This window comes from Anolis carolinensis, chromosome 2 (genome assembly GCF_035594765.1).
Source record: "Anolis carolinensis isolate JA03-04 chromosome 2, rAnoCar3.1.pri, whole genome shotgun sequence".
Classification (NCBI taxonomy): domain Eukaryota; kingdom Metazoa; phylum Chordata; class Lepidosauria; order Squamata; family Dactyloidae; genus Anolis; species Anolis carolinensis.
This window is the reverse complement of record NC_085842.1, coordinates 32,563,054-32,582,670: the sequence shown is the minus strand read 5'-3', so window position 1 is coordinate 32,582,670 and position 19,617 is coordinate 32,563,054.

Genomic DNA, 19,617 nt, shown 5'->3' with positions numbered 1-19,617 from the left:
TTTGCACTCGTTAGAAACCGCCCTGAGTCCCTTTGAAGAGATAGAGCGGTATATAAATAAAGTAGTAGTAGTAGTAGTAGTTGTTGTTGTTGTTGTTGTTATTATTATTTTATTATATGACACAGCAAACTAGACAGATATGCTGGATTTCGTTTCACAAAACCACAAGTCGAACACTTCCCAAGTGTCTAGGACTGTGTGATATATTTTCGGATGATGCGTGCAGATCCCAGCAGGGTGGCCTTTTGCAGTTGACAGATCGTAATTTTGTCAATGTCTATAGTTTCCAAATGCCGGCTGAGATCTTTTGGCACGGCACCCAGTGTGCCCATCAACCACCGGGACCACCTGCACTGGTTTCTGCCAGTCTTTGAAGTTCAATCTTGAGGTCCTGATAGCGGCCGAGTTTTTCCTGTTGTTTTTCATCAATGCGACTGTCACCTGGGATGGCAACATCAATGATCCAAACCTTTTTCTTTTCCACAACTGTGATGTCTGGTGTGTTGTGTTCCAGAACTTTGTCAGTCTGGATTCGGAAGTCCCACAGTATCTTTGCGTGCTCATTTTCCACGACCTTTGATGGTTTGTGATCCCACCAGTTCTTTGCTGCTGGCAGGTGGTACTTGAGGCATAAGTTCCAATGGATCATTTGGGCCACACAGTTGTGCCTCTGTTTGTAGTCTGTCTGTGCAATTTTCTTACAGCAGCTGAGGATATGATCAATGGTTTCGTCGGTTTCCTTGCACAGTCTGCATTTTGGGTCATCAGCTGATTTTTCGATCTTGGCCTTAATTGCATTTGTTCTGATGGCTTGCTCCTGGGCTGCAAGGATCAGGCCTTCTGTCTCCTTCTTCAGGGTCCCATTCGTGAGCCAGAGCCAGGTCTTCTCCTTATCAGCTTTTCCTTCAATTTTGTCAAGGAACTTTCCATGCAATGTTTTGTTGTGCCAGCTGTCAGCTCAAGTTTGTAGTGTGGCTTTCTTGTACTGTTTTTTTTGTCTGCTGTGCTTTGAGGAGTTTCTGATTTTTGACTTCAATCAAAGCAGGTTCTTCACTTTGCTTTACATATTCTGCCAGGGCATGTTCTTCTTCTTTGACTGCTTGTTTTACTTGTAAGAGTCCTCTGCCCCCTGATCTTCTAGGCAGATATAGCCGGTCAACATCACTGCGAGGGTGCAGTGAATGATGAATGGTCATGAGTTTTCTTGTTTTTCTGTCCATATTGTCCAGTTCCATCTGTGTCCAGTTTATGATGCCAGCAGTATATCTTATGACAGGTATGGCCCAGGTGTTTATGGCCTTGATGGTGTTGCCTCCATTGAGCTTGCTTTTGAGAATTTTTCTGACCCTTTGTGTGTATTCTTTGCTGACCACAGTCTTCACATGTTCATGCTTGATGTTGTCCAGCTGTAATATGCCCAGATATTTATAGGACTCTGGCTGGTGACAGTTTATTGTTTGGCCATTAGGCATATTTATGCCCTCACTTTTAATGATTTTTCCCTTCTTCAATGCCACTGTTGAACATTTGTCCAAGCCAAACTCCATGCTGATATCAGTGCTAAAAATTCGGACAGTGTTAGTCAGAGACTGGATTTCAGTTTCCGTTTTCCCATACAGCTTCAGGTCATCCATGTATATCAGATGTGAAATTTTGTGAGAATTCTTAGATGTTTGGTAGCCGAGATTCGTTTTTTGTAAGATTGTTGACAGAGGGATCATGGCAATAATGAAAAGCAGAGGGGACAATGATGTTGACAAGTCCATAGCTTTCATTTCCAACAAACAGTTCAGTTTTCCAGTGTTCCATCATGTTTTCAATGAAGGTGCCAACGTTTTTACTAATCCCAATGGCGTCCAGGCACTTGATGATCCAGCTGTGTGGGAGTGAGTCAAAGGCCTTTTTGTAGTCAATCCATGTCATGTGAAGATTAGCTTTTCGGCTCTTACAGTTCTCCAGAATCATTTTGTCAATCAATAACTGGTCTTCTGTGCCCCTGCTTTTCCGTTTGTTGCCTTTCTGTTCATCTGGCAAGATGTTTTTTCTTCAAGATAGTCTTGAATTCTGTCAGCTATGATGCTAGTCAGTAGTTTAAACATAGTGGGCAGACACGTTATTGGCCTGTAGTTTCCTGGTTCTGCTCCTTTTGTTGGATCCTTTTGTATCAGGTATGTTCTTCCAGTTGTTAGCCATTCACTGATACTTCCTTTCTGCAGCATCTCACTGAATTGTTGGGCCATTTTTTCCATGTAAACTAATAAGATGTTTGAGCCAAAATCCATGAAGTTGATCACTACCAGGCGATGTCCAGTTCTTGACTTATTATTATTATTATTAAGACTCCACCTAGGAAGAGTTCTGGCACTAAAGCTTGAGAAGGATGTTAACAAAGTGAAATATGTTCAAAGGAGACCAAGATGGTAAACGTTCTTGAAGCTAAGATCTGCGATTTAACAAGCAAGGTTTGCTTAGCTTGGAAAGAACTGAGGCCCGGGCTGTGGCGCAGGCTGGTGAGCAGCCAGCCAGCTGCAACAAATTACTCTGACCAAGAGGTCATGGGTTCGAGGCCAGCTCAGAGCCTATGTTTGTCTTGTCTTTGTTCTATGTTAAAGGCATTGAATGTTTGCCTTATATGTGTAATGTGATCCACCCTGAGTCCCCTTCGGGGTGAGAAGGGCGGAATATAAATACTGTAAATAAATAAATAAATAAATATGTAATATGATATCCTTCTTTAAATACTTAAAACAGTGGTTCTCAACCTGAGGTCCAGATGTTTTTGGCCTACAACTCCCAGAAATCCCAGCTAGTTTACCAGCTGTTAGGATTTCTGGGATTTGAAGGCCAAAAACATCTGGGGACCCAGGTTGAGAACCACTGATGTAAAGGAATGTTGTGTAGAAGACAGAACCGGCTTGTTTGCTGAAGCTCCAGAGTAGGACATGAACCAATGGATTCAAATTACAAGGAACTATATCCCATCAAAATATAATTGTAAGGGTTGTTTAACAGTGGAACAGACTCCACTCAAGTGTGGTAGGCTCTCTTTATATGATGGCCCTTTAAACAATGGTTGGATGGTTATGTCTCAGGAGTGCTTTAGTTGTCTATTCCGACATGGCAGAAGTTAGACTCAATGGCCCTTGTAGTCCCATCTATGGTTCTTTGAAATGCATCTCCCTGCCCACTTCATTTTCTTTCCAAGAATTTCTTTTTCTTTTGCCTACCCAAAACATCTCCAGCTTTTTATTCCTTCTTCATTCCAATCATATTGGGACTTTGAAAACATCTCTTTTTTTTACTTTCTCCATAACTCACTAGAAATATAGGCAGCTGTAGATTCATGGTATTTTGGGCTGGCATTTCTCTTCTTTTTTAAGAGTTAGTTATGCACACATATTTCACTAGGTGTTTCTCTCTAATCCACTACACCATTGATTTTTAATTCTACACTGTCTTTTTACCTTCTCGAGATTTATGCTGTTGGATAGGCAATTCTAAATCCTCTGATGCATGGCTGAAATAATATGCAATGATTCATTACAAAACATTGTAATGATTGGTAAAACTAAAATGCAACAGGGAAAGATAACGCCTACATTACAGGAGGATTGACTTAGCCCCCCTATCTACCATATAGTGCAGTTTCAAAGTTCAATAGAAGTTGAACTGCATGATATGAGTGTATTCTACACTGACCATATAATGCAATTTCAAACTGCATAATGGAGCCTCCAGTGGTGTAGTGGACTAAAGCCTCGTGACTTGAAGGTTGGGTTGCTGACCTGAAGGCTGCCAGGTTCAAATCCCACCTGGGGAGAGCCTGGATGAGCTCCCTCTATGAGCTCCAGCTCCATGTGGGGACATGAGAAAAGCCTCCCACAAGGAAGGTAAAAACATTTAAAAAAACAAAACAAAAAAAAAACATCTGGGTGTCCCCTGGGCAACGTCCTTGCAGACAGCCAATTCTCTCAATCCAGAAGCGACTCAAGTTGCTCCTGACACGAAAAAAAAACAACCAAAAATTGCTTAATATGACAGCACAAATGGGGCCTTCATCAAGGAAGGCACAGACCTGAGTTTGCAAGACCTTTGTGGTGCTGTTCGTAATATAGTCCTTTGGAGGGCTCTCTGTCCACATAAACTGAGTTGACAAGACAATACATAACATAGAAATTCATTGTAAATCCTTCGCCATAAACAAATAATTACGTTCAAAGCTGTTGTCTGTGGTCTTTGGTTTAATTCTGGGAGTGTCAGATTTCAACCTTGCCCTACGGTTCATACCAAAAGATCCAGCCCTAAAAGTGGGCTGAACATTCAGGTACAAATATTAATGATGGGTGATTGCTCATACCAATGGGTTGTTGACTCAACTCCAGATTTTACTGTGAGATTTAAAGGAAATATCCAAGTTACTGAATTTATTTGAGGGTTGGAGTAGAATTTTTTACTTGTCAGGGCTCAATGCTGTGGAACTGTGGGATTTGTAGTTTGGTGAGGTTCAAAAATTTTTGGGGGAAGAAGGCTAAAGAGCTTGTAAAATGACAACTCTCATGATTCCATAGCATTGAGCCATGGCAGTTAAAATGGTGTCAAGCTGCATTAAGTCTGCAGTGTAGATGCACCTTTGGATAGCTTCCTTAACTTCAGAACAGTTGGCCCTTTATAACCATGGATTTTGTATTCATGCATTCAATCATATACAGCTTGAAAATATCCCCCCCCCCCAAACTGCAAAAACTGATTTGGCATTTTATATAAGGGACATCATTTAACTATGTCATTGCATATAATGGGACTTGAGCATCTATGGATCTGGGTATCTATGGAGGTTCTGGAACCAAACCCCAACAAATACTAAGGTTCTGGTGAAAAATTCAAAGCAGATCCAACACTCCAGTGACTTGAAAGACACCATCTGTCACCAATAACAGGAGCATTTTTTGGAAAAGGGCATTGGGACAGTAGGCCTTTTCTAATGTTCTTCTGTACTCAGCAGGATGCACTGGGACTTGAACTGGGTTATCTTGAGCTAGACATCCTCTGTCAACCTGCGCTACCTCTCAGAGATGTCAAATAATAAATTGAAAGGAGGAGAGCCATGTACACTGCCTCAAGCTTGAAAAAGGAACACCTGAAAATAATTACAAAAATAAGGATTTTATTTTAGAAGACTCAAATCTTACCCAGCAGGGACAGAATGCTGCAATACTGTTGGATGTCATTCCCGCTGAGAGCAAACAGGTAGGGATCCAAAATGTATTCCTTTTCCTCAGTGAAAGTCACAGATACTTCTTGAAAAGTTGTTGGCTCCTAAAGCAACAAGAGGGAGAAACAAATCAACATGTGCCAGACTCGAAAAGGAAAAAAGGAAATGCCCACAGTCCACCTCTCTTTTATCACTCTGCTATTTTGCTCCATGTGTGAACTCAGTTCAGAAACAAAGGCTTCCATATTCCCTCCACTGTGCATTATCGTTTCATCCAGAATGGATTCCTACAGTGGATCAGCCCAAGGCATATTTTTGTCAGAAAGACAAGATAACATTTCCCTCCTACAGCTCCACAACACTTCACAAAGAGAATTTGATGGGCCTGAATTAATTGCATCACTAAGGTTGGTGTCACCCAGCGCAGTAACCCATGGTGCCAATCCCATGTACTTTTTCCCATGCCAGACCATGCAGTAGTTTTTGTACTACTGTTACTCATAAATCATAATTTCCATATATCATTGAATGCAATGACAAAATTTGTAATTCATTTTTTAAAACCCAGCAGCAATGAAAACAATAGTGCATGCTTATGGTTACTGCATGTAGAGGAAGCCACATGATTCAAAGCACCATTGTAACTGGGTAATAATGACAGTTGACCATCATTAGAAGATTCAAAAAGTAAATTAGCCTAGAATTTTTAGACTTGGAGATATATTGATACAGCACATGCACACTGGGCTTAGGAAAAATGTTTTTGTAGTTATAACTAACCACAAGGATTTAAAATACAGTATCATTACTACAATATATGATAACTGCTGTAATATTTGTATATACAGTAGAGTCTCACTTATCCAACATTCACTTATCCAACTTTCTGGATTATCCAACGCAGTCTGCCTCCAGCATGGATCCATAGCTGTTTCTCTAGGCAGCAAGGATTGAACTTTTTATGGATTTAATTTCCGACAATGTTGTTACTATAAGTTCATTTTATGGAATTCTATCTTTATTTGTAGTCAATTTGTTAGTAGCCAATGTTTTTGTCGTCAATGTTTTCAATACATTGCGATGTTTTGGTGCCAAATCCATAAATCCAGTAATTACATACATAACGTTACTGTGTATTGAATGGCTTTTTCTGTCGATTTGTTGTAAAACATAATGTTTTGGTGCTTAATTTGTAAAATCATAACGTAATTTGACATTTAATAAGCTTTTCCTTAATCCCTTCTTATTATCCAACATTTTTACTTACCCAACGTTCTGCCAGCCCATTTATGTTGGGAAAGTGAGACTCTACTGTATATGTATTTGAAAAATGCTTTAATAAAAATTATAAACAATGTGGGTGTCTCCTTCTCTAATAGTGTCACCTGGGGCTTTCTGCACACCATGCACCACCATAGTGAACTTGAAGGCAATTGCACTTGAAGACAGAAGGCTAGGTGCTGAATTGGATACTAGTAACTCTGTTCTCCAAGCACCACTTTGTTATGCTTCCCCCATCTGCTGCCTGAAGCGGCTGCCTCACCCTGGCTAATGGTATATTCATCCCTCCGGGGAGATGGGGCGGGATATAAGAATAAAATTATTATTATTATTATTATCCCTAACTCCTGTCAAAGGGATTCAGGACTCAGCTCAGAACTGCCCTTTTTTTGCAGGACGCAATTGGAGAAGACAGTTTTCCAACGCTCTGCATTTCTGATTGTGCAGAAATGATCGGCTTAAACAAATATGTGTACTTAGGCTAGTATTAGAGCTCTAGATAAACACATAGCGCTCAGGGACAGCGCACATAATCCTGCTTCCCCACCTTCATGTTTGCTGAACAGCTCAAAAAATACTCTTGAGGTCATTTTCCTATAATTCTTAGGAATTCCCTCCTGAATAAACACTGTTGTGTAATTTTACTTTTCAGGTTTGTCTATGCAGAGCTCTTCAGAGGCACGTCCTACTGCAATCACTGCAGAATGAATGCAGTTTAATACCATTTTACTGCCATGGCTCAATGCTATGGAATTATGAAAGTTGCAATTTTACAAGGTCTTGAGCCTTCTCTGCCAAAGAGGCTAGTGCTTCATCAAAGTACAACTCACATGGTTCCATAACATTCAGCCGTAGCCATTAAAGTGGTTTCAAGCTGCAGTAATTTGACAGTGTAGAGATGCACATTCCACTTGTCCTGTTTATGACCTCTTTCTCCTACTCCAGAGACAAAATATAGAAATCCTAGAACCCCTTCCCCTTTTACACATCTCTTTTTCTCACCTGTAAACATTCTTCAGCAGACATCACTTCTGCTTCTTGGAAGCTGGAATCAGTCGAAGGTAATCTGCAAAAACGAGACATTATTCAACTCTTGCATTCATCCTTTTTAAAAATCTACCATACCAGACCTATATTTCCTCCATTCTTACACCTACACCCAGTCCCTTAGTTCCTTTTAGTTTCTGTTTCAGTTTGGTGGAGAAGGATTTCAGGTGTATAAAAAAGTAGCTGAATGGATAACTGGGTCTATGGTGGTTCCAGTTAACTGTTCAAATATGTCCTTCTTTCCAGACTTCTGGAGATGGATCTCATGGAGAGGTCTCCCAGCCCCATCCTTATTGTCATGGCTTTTGGCATATAATGTCACAGAGACATGGCATTATATAAAACAATAGAAGGGTAAAACCAAGACATTCCTTCAGCAAGAACTCCATAAAAGCCTACTCAGAGGTAAGTCTTGAGGTCAATGGGGGCCCTTCCATACAGCCATATAACCCAGAATATCAAGGCAGATAATCCACAATATCTGCTTTGAATTGGGTTATCTTGAGTCAGCACTGCCATATATAACCCAGTTCAAAGCAGATAATGTGGGATTTTATACAGCTGTGTGGAAAGGGCCTTGTTCTTGCTCCCAACTAATCGGGTATACAAAGAATCCGCAGACTCTTAAGGGTGGATCTACAGTACAGAATTGTACTATTTTAGCTGCCATGGCCCAGTGCTATTGAATCCTGGGATTTGCAGTTTGGTGAAACACCAGCACTCTTTGGTAGAGAAGGCAAGCAACCTGGTAGAACTGCAGCTCCCAGGATTCCATAGCATTGAGCAATAGAAGTTAAAGTGGGCTCAAACTGCATGAATTCTACAGTGTAGGTGCTCCCCTAGATACAATTGCTAGGAGGCAAATGGGTCAAAGATGGTAGCAATGCAATCCTATCAGTTTCAACTGAATGTAGTAGAATCCACTGAGCTGAGTGGCTCTGTGTGTGTATGGATATTGACTCTTGGGTAGTATTTCAAATGCCCCTTTAGATCAAATAAAATCTACATTAGCTTCTGCAGAACAATTCATCAACAGGGAGTCCTGTTGATGAAACTGCATGCCTTTGAACATTGCCCATTTAAAATGTTGGCTTACCATCTATTTCCGCTTGGAAGAAGTCAGAAAATTGCAGCTTTTATCTTTGTCAGAATATTTGTAAGTTGCGAGTCATTCCCCAAATATTCGTGGGTAATGATTTTGTTTTTATCATCTCCCCCAACTAAGGCTTTCTTTGGCACCATCTACACTGCCATATTATGCAGTTTGAAGCTGCATTATATGGTCAGTATAAGGTAGTTGAACTACGTTGAACTGCATTATATTACACTGACTATACAATGCAGTCTCAGATTACATTATATTGCAGTATAGATGGGTGTTTTCTTTTAGGAATTTGCCCTTGACACTGCCTACCTGCTTTCCTGGCCACCAACTACACAGGACCTCCCAAACAAGCTGAACAATTATGTCCCCAATTCCCCACTGCAACGCACATTGTCCACTGACAATGGATACTATGGTTCTACAACACAATATATTCTTATTGCTGTAATTGTTTTTATTGATATTCCACTCCTTTCCCCACTACTGAGGCACAAGGCAGTTTACAAGAATTAAGTGTAAAGACTCTTTTTTCCGTGTCAGGAGCGACTTGAGAAACTATGAGTCGCTTCTGGTGTGAGAGAATTGGCCGTCTGCAAGGACATTGTCCAAGGGACACCTGGATGTTTTGATGTTTTTACTATTCTTGTGGGAGGCTTCTCTCATTTCCCTGCATGGGGAGCTGATAAAGGGAGCTCATCCACACTCTCCATGGGTTGGATTTGAACTGACAACCTTCAGCTCAGCAATCCAACCTTTAAGTCAGCAGTCCTACCAGCACAAGGGTTTAATCTACTGCGCCATCGGGGGCTTTATCAGAGTAAAGATTGATACAAGCTAAGGCAAGACCTACAGGAAGCTATGGTAAAATCCAGGAATTAAAACAAACCCATTCAAATGGGTAAAGGCAGGACATCATTAGGAACCTCATCATAATAGAGCAGGCACGGGCAAACTTGGGCCCTCCAGGTGTTTGGTTGGACTTCAACTCCCATAATTTCTAATAGCCTACTGACTGTGAGGAGTTGTGAAAGTTGAAGTCCAAAACACCTGGAGGGCCAAAGTTTGCCCGTGCCTGCATTAGAGCATGGATCCACTTTAAATCCAGTTTCTGCCTCCTGCAGAATTCTGGGACTTGTAGATTAGGGAGAGGCTTTTTAACTGCTCAGCCAGACAGGACCTGGGCCTCACTAAACTAGAAACACCAGAATTCTGCAGGAGGCACAAACAGATAGATCAATGGTCTAGTGCAGACATGGGCAAACTTGGCTCTCCAGGTGTTTTGGACTTCAACTTCCACAATTCCTAACTGCTGGCAAGCTGTTAGGAATTGTGGGAGTTCATAGAATCATAGAATAGTAGAGTTGGAAGAGACCTCATGGACCATCCAGTCCAACCCCCTGCCAAGAAGCAGGAAATCGCATTCAAAGCACCCCCGACAGATGGCCATCCAGCCTCTGCTTAAAAGCCTCCAAAGAAGGAGCCTCCACCACAGTCCGGGGGAGAGAGTTCCACTGCCGAACAGCCCTCACTGTGAGGAAGTTCTTCCTGATATTCAGGTGGAATCTCCTTTCCTGTAGTTTGAAGCCATTGTTCTGTGTCCTAGTATCCAGGGCAGCAGAAAACAAGCTTGTTCCCTCCTCCCTATGACTTCCCCTCACATATTTGTACATGGCTATCATGTCTCCTCTTAGCCTTCTCTTCTGTAGGCTAAACATGCCCAGTTCTTTAAGCCGCTCCTCATAGGGCTTATTCTCCAGACCTTTGATCATTTTAGTTGCCCTCCTCTGGACACATTCCAGCTTGTCAAGTTGAAGTTCAAAACACCTGGAGGACCAAGGTTTGCCCATGCCTGGTCTAGTGTGGTGAGGCTGTTAGTCCATTTCAGTCAGTAAAAAGGCCTGATGGAACAAAGAGGTTTCCACTGGTGGAAATACGTAAAGAAGGAATTCCTAAGTTGAGAAGCAGCCACAAAGGAGGCCCAATGACTTGCAATGGGAGATCTGAAAAATCTGGGCCAGCCATCAAGATCTGATCTCCCAAAGCCAATGTCCTCCTTTCTACTTGTCCTGCTCACTCTTTCCTCAAAAACAAGGTTATAAAAAGTTCAACACTGGAGTTCCGATTATTTTCAGTCCACCAAAGAAACAATCCTTTGCTTCTACACTATAGAGTCAGTGCAGTTTGACACTACTTTCTCTGCCAGGGCTCAATGCTATGGAAGACTTGGGATTAGTAGTTTGGTGGATCACCAGCACTCTTTGACAGAGAAAGCCAAAGTACAGCTCCCGTGATCTTATAGCACTGAGTCATGGCAGTTACAGTGGTGTCAAGGTGCATTAATTCAACAATTCCACCCATATCTCCACCCCACTCCACAGCCTTGGTATCAGTCACCTGAGTATTTCTGCTTGGTGGAGGCTCCCTTCAGTCGCAGGAGAGAAAGCAGGCAGAAAGAGACCAACCAGACCAAGTATTGGGGATACTCAACAAACCCCCTCCTTCAGTCATTATCACCATCCTTTGCAATAAAAGGAAAGGAAGATGAGCAACAATTGGCAAGACAATGTTGGGGAGGGGATAGACTCAACTTGCTTGCAAGAGGACCTGACAAGTTTTCTTCCTCCCCAGGAATAAACTTAATAGGAAAAAAAATCTATTCTAGTGAAAAACAAGTAATTTCTGTGTTTCCTCCATTGGGCAAAAGTAGCACAAACTCATGCTCCTTGTTGGGTTTTTTTTTAATCAGGAAGGCTTTTGAAACAAAACAGTTTTGAAAGAAGGGCCTAAGGGGTGCTGTGCTGTTTGAACTGAACTGTTTTCAAGAGCTTTTTATCTTTGATAATTGCATTTTATTCTTTCATTGAGGGGATGAGTTGCTTTCATGCTGTAAATAGTTTGAATTCTATTTTCTATGTTCCTTTTCAGTATGTTTTTAATTGTACAGTCAGCCTGTCATATCCAAGGACTCTACAATCTAGATCAGGCATGTGCAAACTTCAGCCCTCCAGGTGTTTTGGATTTCAACTCTCACAATTCCTAACAGTCTACCGGCTGTTAGGAATGGTGGGAGTTGAAGCCCAAACATCTGGAGGGCTGAAGTTTGCACATGCCTGATCTAGTGGAAGATTGAAATAAATTACACCCCAAAAAATGAACCTTGATTTGCCATTTTATATAAGGGACACTGTTTTAGTATATCAAGAACAGAGACATTTAGATAACAGGCAAGCAGAAGGTGCATCAAGATCAGCTGGTAAATCTCTGGATGAACTGCAGTGGACCATCAGGAACCTCTAATACTCTGATCATTTTCTCAAGCTGATGCTGCTGAAAAGATAAAAGCTTTAGAATAATGACATTAAGACTTGTTTTGAGGGGGAAAATCAGCACAGTATATATTAGGTTTGGTTTTGTGCGCCTTCAGGTCATGCCAATCCTAAGGTGAACCTATCATGGGGTTTTCTGAGATTTGGAGTACAGTATGTGGCTTAATCAAAGTCACCCAGCAGGCTTTGTGGCCCTGGTCTCCAGAGCTATAGTCCAATGCCCAAGCCTGTAAGCCCCACTGGCCCAAATCCTAGGCTCAGAGGCACCCTATGAAGTGTATCCCTGTTTGCTTCTGTCTCTGGTTGTTGGATTTGGGAGATTTTGTGGACACCCTCCATCTTGTCAATATCCCTCTTAAACTGGGGTGGACAGAAGTGGACACAACATTCCAGGTGAGGTCTGATCAAAAACAGATTAGAGTGGGATTTCCTACACTACATCCTATTGCATTGGCTTTTTCAGCTGCTGCATCACACTGTTGGCTCATGTTCAGCTTGTTGTCTACTAAGACTCCTAGATCCTTCTCAAATGGGACTGTTTTCAAGCCAGGTGCCACCCATGATCTGTGGATTATTGCCAAAGTGCAGTACCATACGTTTCTCCCAGTTGAAATTCATTTTGTTATTGTTGGTCTTGCTTCACATCCATACCACACAAGATTCTGGAAAAGAACATCAAGGAAGTCATCTGCAAACATTTAGGAATGAATGTGGTCATTGCTAATAGTCAACATGGATTTTAAAAAAAAAACAAGTCATTTCAGACTACTCTGATCTCTTTTTTTGATAGAGTTACAAGCTGGGTAGATGTAGGGAATGCCATGGATGTAGCGTATCTGGATTTCAGTAAGGCCTTTGACATTGCCTTCTGGCAAACAAACTAGTCAAATGTGGGTTAGGCAAAACTACTGTTTTGGTTCCTCTTCATCCTGGAAAGAAGTGATGAGTTGAGTGCCGCAGAGTTTCATCCTGGGCCCAGTTCTGTTCAATATCTTTATGAATGACTTAGATCAGTGGTTCTCAACCCATGAGGCCCCAGGTGTTTACCAGCTGTTAGGATTTCTGGGAGTTGAAGGCTAAAACATCTGGGATCCACAGATTGAGAACCACTGACTTAGATGAAGGGCTAGAAGGCATGTTCATCAAGTTTGCAGATGACACCAAACTGGGAGGGATAGTGAATACTCCAGAAGACAGGAGCAGAATTCAAAACGATCTTAACAGATTAGAGAGATGGGCAAAACTAACAAAATGAAGTTCAACAAGGACAAATGCAAGATACTTCCTTTAGGCAGAAAAAATGAAATTCAAAGATACAAAATGGAAGACGCCTGGTTCGACAGCAGAACATGTGAAAAAGATCTTGGAGTCCTCATGGAAAACACATTAAACAGGAGCCAACAATGTCATTTGGTGGCTAAAAAGCCAATGGGATTTTGGCCTGCATAAATAGGAGGATAGTGTCTACATCCATGGAAGTCATGCTACCCCTCTATTCTGCCTTGATCAGACCACACCTGGAATACTGTGTCCAATTCTGGGCACCACAATTAAAGGGAGATGTTGACAAGCTGGAATGTGTCCAGAGGAGGGTGACTAAAATGATAAAGGGTCTGGAGAACAAGCCCTTTGAGGAGCGGCTTAAAGAGCTGGGCCTATATCTACTGGGGGTGCTTTGAATGTGGTTTTCCTGCTTCTTGACAGGGGGTTGGACTGGATGGCCCACAAGGTCTCTGCCAACTCTATGATTCTATGTTTAGCCTGCAGTAGAGAAGGCTGAGATGACACATGATGAGGGCCATGTATAAAGATGTGAGGGAAAGTCATAGGGAGGAAAGAGCAAGGCTGTTTTCTGCTGCCCTGGAGACTAGGACATGGAACAATGGTTTCAAACAACAGGAAAGGAGATTCCACCTGAACATGAGGAAGAACTTCCTTACTGTGAGAGCTGTTCAGCAGTGGAACTCTTTGCCTCGGAGTGTGGTGGAGGCTTTTAAGCAGAGGTTAGATGGCCATCTATCAGGGGTGATTTGAATGCGATTTTCCTGCTCTTTGGCAGGGGGTTGGACTGGATGGCCCATGAGGTCTCCTCCATCTCTATGATTCTATGGTCCAGCTTTCCAATCTGTTATGGTCCTTTTGGGTTTTTGAGTATTAGCTATCCCTCCCAATTTGGTGTCACCTGCAAGTTTGATAAGCATGCCATCTCTTCCATCATGTTGAATAGCACTGGGCCCAGGACGGATCCCTGTGGCTCCCCACTGGTCACCTCTCTCCCCCAAGGATAGTTCCATCAAGTATCAGGTTTCTTCTGACCTAAATATCTAGATGGTGCCTTTTTCTTTATGTGCCAGGAGATGGAGCCATTACCACTGACGAAAGTACTTGCACTATAAAAAATATATATGAAATGGCCTGTTTCTTCTGCAGGATTGAAGAAAAATGCAGTTGAGGTTTGACCTTGACAGGAAAGGAAGTGAGAAGATACTATAAAAGCAGGCTTCACCCATCCATTACCACCTGTTTTCTGGGTTGAATAAGAGCCATCCAGTGCCTGGTAGCAGGCAGAAGTTCAATAGTGCAGATTTCCTTTGGAGAGTTGTGGCAGCATGAATCAAAATGTACCTGTTGTCATGCTGTTTGGTATCTTTTATGGGCAATGACTCCATCGAAAATCTCCAGTACCGCATACAGGCGAAGGGAAAATGAGTTCAGACAGAAATATTGGACTTTTAAAAAGGTTAAGCATTCTTCTTCCTCTCCCAAACCCATCCACATATCAGTACAACTTACCTTTAACAGAGATTTCCCATTCAGAAGGCAAAATGTGAAAATTTACATGGCTAAAGCAACACATTAACACATGCTTACTACAGTTGTTAAGGGAACACTGGGCAATTCAAATGCTGGCCCTTCGAAGCTCAGTGGAACAAAGACCATTCAATGCTTCTTTTTAAAACAATGCAAATAAACTGATTAAAATGTACATTTCATTTTTTTAAATGAAACAATGAAGAGACATGTTAAACCAACCAAAGTGGTGCACGCATATGTTAAATCGCATCTACAGATGCAGAACTGTGAATCTTAAGGCATATTTCTTATGCAATTACTTTGTTAATAGGTTGTACAATTAGTATGCCTATTATATAATCTTTGTTTCAAGTTGAGTTACATTGTGGGCTTACATCCTAAATGGTATCCATAAAAAATCTGTTTGAATAAAATATGCCCATTCGTATGCTGTTTGTCTCTTTGAATTAGAGGGATAAGCCTAACTCTTTCTTTTCCGTCTGCAATAACTACTTATTTTGCCATTCATCTGCAGAGAGAGATTGTTTTTCTTCCATTAGCTTGCTATTAATATATGAGCAGTAATTAACATCTTTTTAATCTACTCATAATACTTTCTGCTCACAACTTCTTTTATGTAACCCAGCCAAACTATGATTAAAAAGGAATATTGTGTCCACTTATCTTTTGAAGGTCATAGACAGCCTATCCCAATGAAAAAAACTTAATTAATGATTTTTTTTTCTAGCTATAAAAGAGGGCACTCTTTTTTATTATGTTCCCATCCTTCCAAAGAGCTGAAGGAAGGGGGGAAAGTTCTCTTTTCTCCCATTTTATCATCAAAACACCTTAAGGTTGGCTCTGCACCTCGTGGTGCCAGAGCGCAGTCTGTTCAGCACCTTCCAAATTCTGTGTGCCCAGGAGGGAGTTTCTCATCCAGTATCAGCCATGGCCTGAGGTTCCGGGTTTTAGCCTGCCACTTTTGGACTCTTGCTTGCTGAGGTGTTCCTGCAAGTATCTCTGTAGATCTTAGAAAACTGTTTCTTGACTTAAGACATTGGCGTGCTGATTGATATCTGAACAGAGGATGGGCTGGAGATGTCACTGCCTTGGTCCTTTCATTACAGGCTACCACTTCCCAGCAGATGTCAGGTGGTGCAATACCGGCTAAACAGTATAATTTCTCCAATGGTGCAAGGCATAGACATCCTGTGATAATGCAGCATGTCTCATTAAGAGCCACATCCACTGTTTTAACGTGGTGAGATGCGTTCCACACTGGGCATGCATATTCAGCAGCAGAGTAGCAAAGCGCAAGGGCAGATATCTTCACTGTGTCTGGTTGTGATCCCCAGGTTGTGCCAGTCAGCTTTCGTATGATATTATTTCTAGCACCCACTTTTTTCTTTATAGTCGAGCAATGCTTCTTGTAAGTCAGAGCACAGTCCCAAGTATTTTGGTGTGCTGCAATGCTCCAGTAGGATTCTTTCCCAGGTAATCCTAAGAGCTCTGTTCATAAGATGAAAAATATACATCTGTGTTTTAGATGGGCTAGGAATCAGATAGTTTCACCTGTTGTAGGCAGTAAGAGCACCTAAAGCTTTGGAGAACTTCTGTTCAACCATTTCAAACCTCCCTGTTTGGGTGGTGATGGCACGATCATCAGCATAGATGAAACTCTCTGTCCCTTCTGGCAGTGGCTGATCATTTTGTGTAAATTCAAATGCTGGGTAACTTCAAATGCTGAGTGGAACTCTCTCCCCCGGGCTGTGGTGGAGGCTCCTTCTTTGGAGGCTTTTAAGCGAGGCTGGATGGCCATCTGTCGGGGATGCTTTGAATGCGATTTCCTGCTTCTTAGTGGGGGGTTGGACTGGATGGCCCATGAGGTCTCTTCCAACTCTACTATTCTATGATTCTATGATTCTATGAAATGTTGAACATTGATGGAGCCATCCTTAAGAAATGGGGCCACAAACTGGAGTCCATGACATTCAAGTGTGGAGATGAGAAAACCACAGACCACTTATTACAATGCAGTCTGAGCCCTGCTACATGTACAATGGAGGACCTTCTTATAGCAACACCAGAGGCACTCCAAGTGGCCAGCTACTGGTCAAAGGACATTTAGTATAATGCTAAGAATTTTAAAATTTGTTTGTGTTTTAAAATATGGTTAAAATGGCATCAAACTGCATTTATTCTAGTGTATATTCACCCTGCATGTCACTGTGAAGAATTTTCCTCAATCTTACGTTGACTCTAACCAGTAGACCAGGCTGAAATCTAAATTTGCAAACTTATTTTTCTTTAATTATGTGTCATATTTTATCAGCTCATTTTATTTCAACGGGGCTTAGTTGCTGATGATTTAGCATTTCATAATAATCCTTCTTACTCAAGCATTTTGCTTTCTTTTGCATTTTAGTGTGTTTTTAAATTAGAACACAGATCAGCAAGGGCAGAAATGTTAGAAATGGATGTAATTATTTATAATGTGGGGAAAGCAGTTAGACGTTTTTCTTTACATGTCATGATATTACCGCTCAGGACAACCCAATGCATGCTAAATAGTGGAAGATTCAGAAAAGATAAAAATAACTTCTTTACTCAGCACTTGAATTATGGAACCCGTTGCCACTGGTTGGAAGAGTGGCCATCAATGTGAATAGTTTAAATGCAGGTTGGACAAATTCATGGAGAATAAAGCTATCAGTGGCTACCAGTCTGCATGACTATGTATCATTTTTGGGGTCCTGAGTTGTTTGCTTCTCAAGATAACTTTTCCTTATGGTTTGTTTGTAGGAGCCCCCAGATGGTGTAGTGGACTAAGTGACTTGAAGGTTGGGTTGCTGACCTGAAAGCTGCCAGGTTCGAATCCCACCTGGGGAGAGTGTGGATGAGCTCCCTCTATCAGCTCCAGCTCCATGCGTGGACATGAGAGAAGCCTCCCACAAGGATGGTAAAAACATCAAAAACATCCGGGCGTCCCCTGGGCAACGTCCTTGCAGACAGCCAATTCTCTCACTCCAGAAGCGACTCAGGTTGCTCCTGACACGAAAAAAAATGGTTTGTTTGTGAGTTTCCCAACCAATTTGGTAGGCTACTATGGAAAGAGACTGTTGGACTAGGAGTGCATTTATTTACAGCAGGCATGGGCAAACTTGGGCCCTCCAGGTGTTTTGGACTTCAACTCCCACCATTCCTAACAGCTTCAGGCTGAGGGGGGAAAGGAAGGGGCCTGAGGCTGTTAGGAATGGTGGGAGTTGAAGTCCAAAACACCCGGAGGGCCCAAGTTTGCCCATGCCTGATCTACAGTTGCTTAGAGTTGATGGGAGTCTTTCGCATGGTCACTTTGCCCACCCTCCAGTAAAAAATCACAGAATCATAGAGTTGGAAGAGACCACAAGGGTCATCTAGTCCTGCCATACAGGAAAAGCACAATCAAAGCACCCCCAACAGATGGCCATTCAGCCTCTGCTTAAAAACCTCCTGAGAAGCAGACTCCATCACACTCCCAGGCAGCATATTCCACTGCTGAACATTTATTATTGTCTTCCTAATTTTTTCAGTGGAATCTTTATTCCTGCTGTCTGAATCAATTGCTCCATTTGCTAGTCAAGAAGCTTGTCCCCTCCTCAATGGGACATCCTTTCAAGTATTTAAATATGGCTATTATCTCCCCTCTCAGCCTTCTTTTCAGAACTGCTTTCCATAGGCACAGTGGACTTGGATGAGGAGGTAAATACCTTGCCTGTCCCATTTCAATGGACATCAATAATCACATATTTAACCCACTGTGTTGTCATCCTTGTTTGATGATTTGCATAGCCATCTCTTCAGATCCTTGTCGGAGCTGAAAGGTGGGATATAAATGCCCTGAACAATGGGGCCAGGTGTCATTTTGGCTGGAACCCTTTTGATACTGCACTCCCTAGCGCTAAATTGCTTCAGGGCGAAAACAGCAAAGACATCCTTCTTTGCTTGTTGCTTGGCCTAGATAGTCAGCGAAGTGGATGACTTCTTCCAAAGCTGCGATATTCAAAGGGAAGACGCAGACAGGCGTGCGTTCCATCCTATTGTCCCAGATTCTTGGGAGAGTGTTCTTTCTCCTCTCCTTTTTCCTCCTATTCCCAATCAATATGATATTTTTAAATGTATTTTTCCATTTGTGCAGCACAGGAAGAGTACTCACAGCACTTTGCATAGGGTGTGTGAGAGAGAGCGAAAGAGAGAGCATGCAAGAGAGTGAAGCGAGCATGAAAGCCTTCTTCAAAGTGTTCCCAAAGGACTGACACATAGAAAAGAGCCAGCTCTCTATTGTTGCTCCAGCGGGACAAGGCTAAAACTAGCTCTAAATGCCTTAAATTAAAGGAGAACAGTTTTCATATGAGAGCCTAAATACTCTTAAGGCAGTGGTTCTCAACCTGTGAAATTCACCCAGCAACCCAATAAGGCAGGCTATGTCCTATCAATGTATGCAGAGGCTGGAGTGGCATTTTATATTGGTTAAGAAAAGGGTACACTTGAATCCAGTGATGTACTGATTTACAAGCTGGGGTGCACCTACACCACTTTGACTGCAATGTCTCCATGGTTTTGGAAGCATAGAAGCTGTAGTTTTACTAGCTCTTATAGCAGTGGTACTCAACTTGTGGGTCCCCAGATGTTTTGGCCTTCAACTCCCAGAAATCCCAATAGCTGGTAAACTAGCTGGGATTTCTGGGAGTTGTAGGCCAAAACACATGGGGACCTACAGGTTGAGAACCACTGTCTTGTAGCCCTCTCTGGCTGCCTGACCAGACTCCAAATGCCATGATTCCATAGCATTGAGCCATGGCAATTAAAGTGGTATC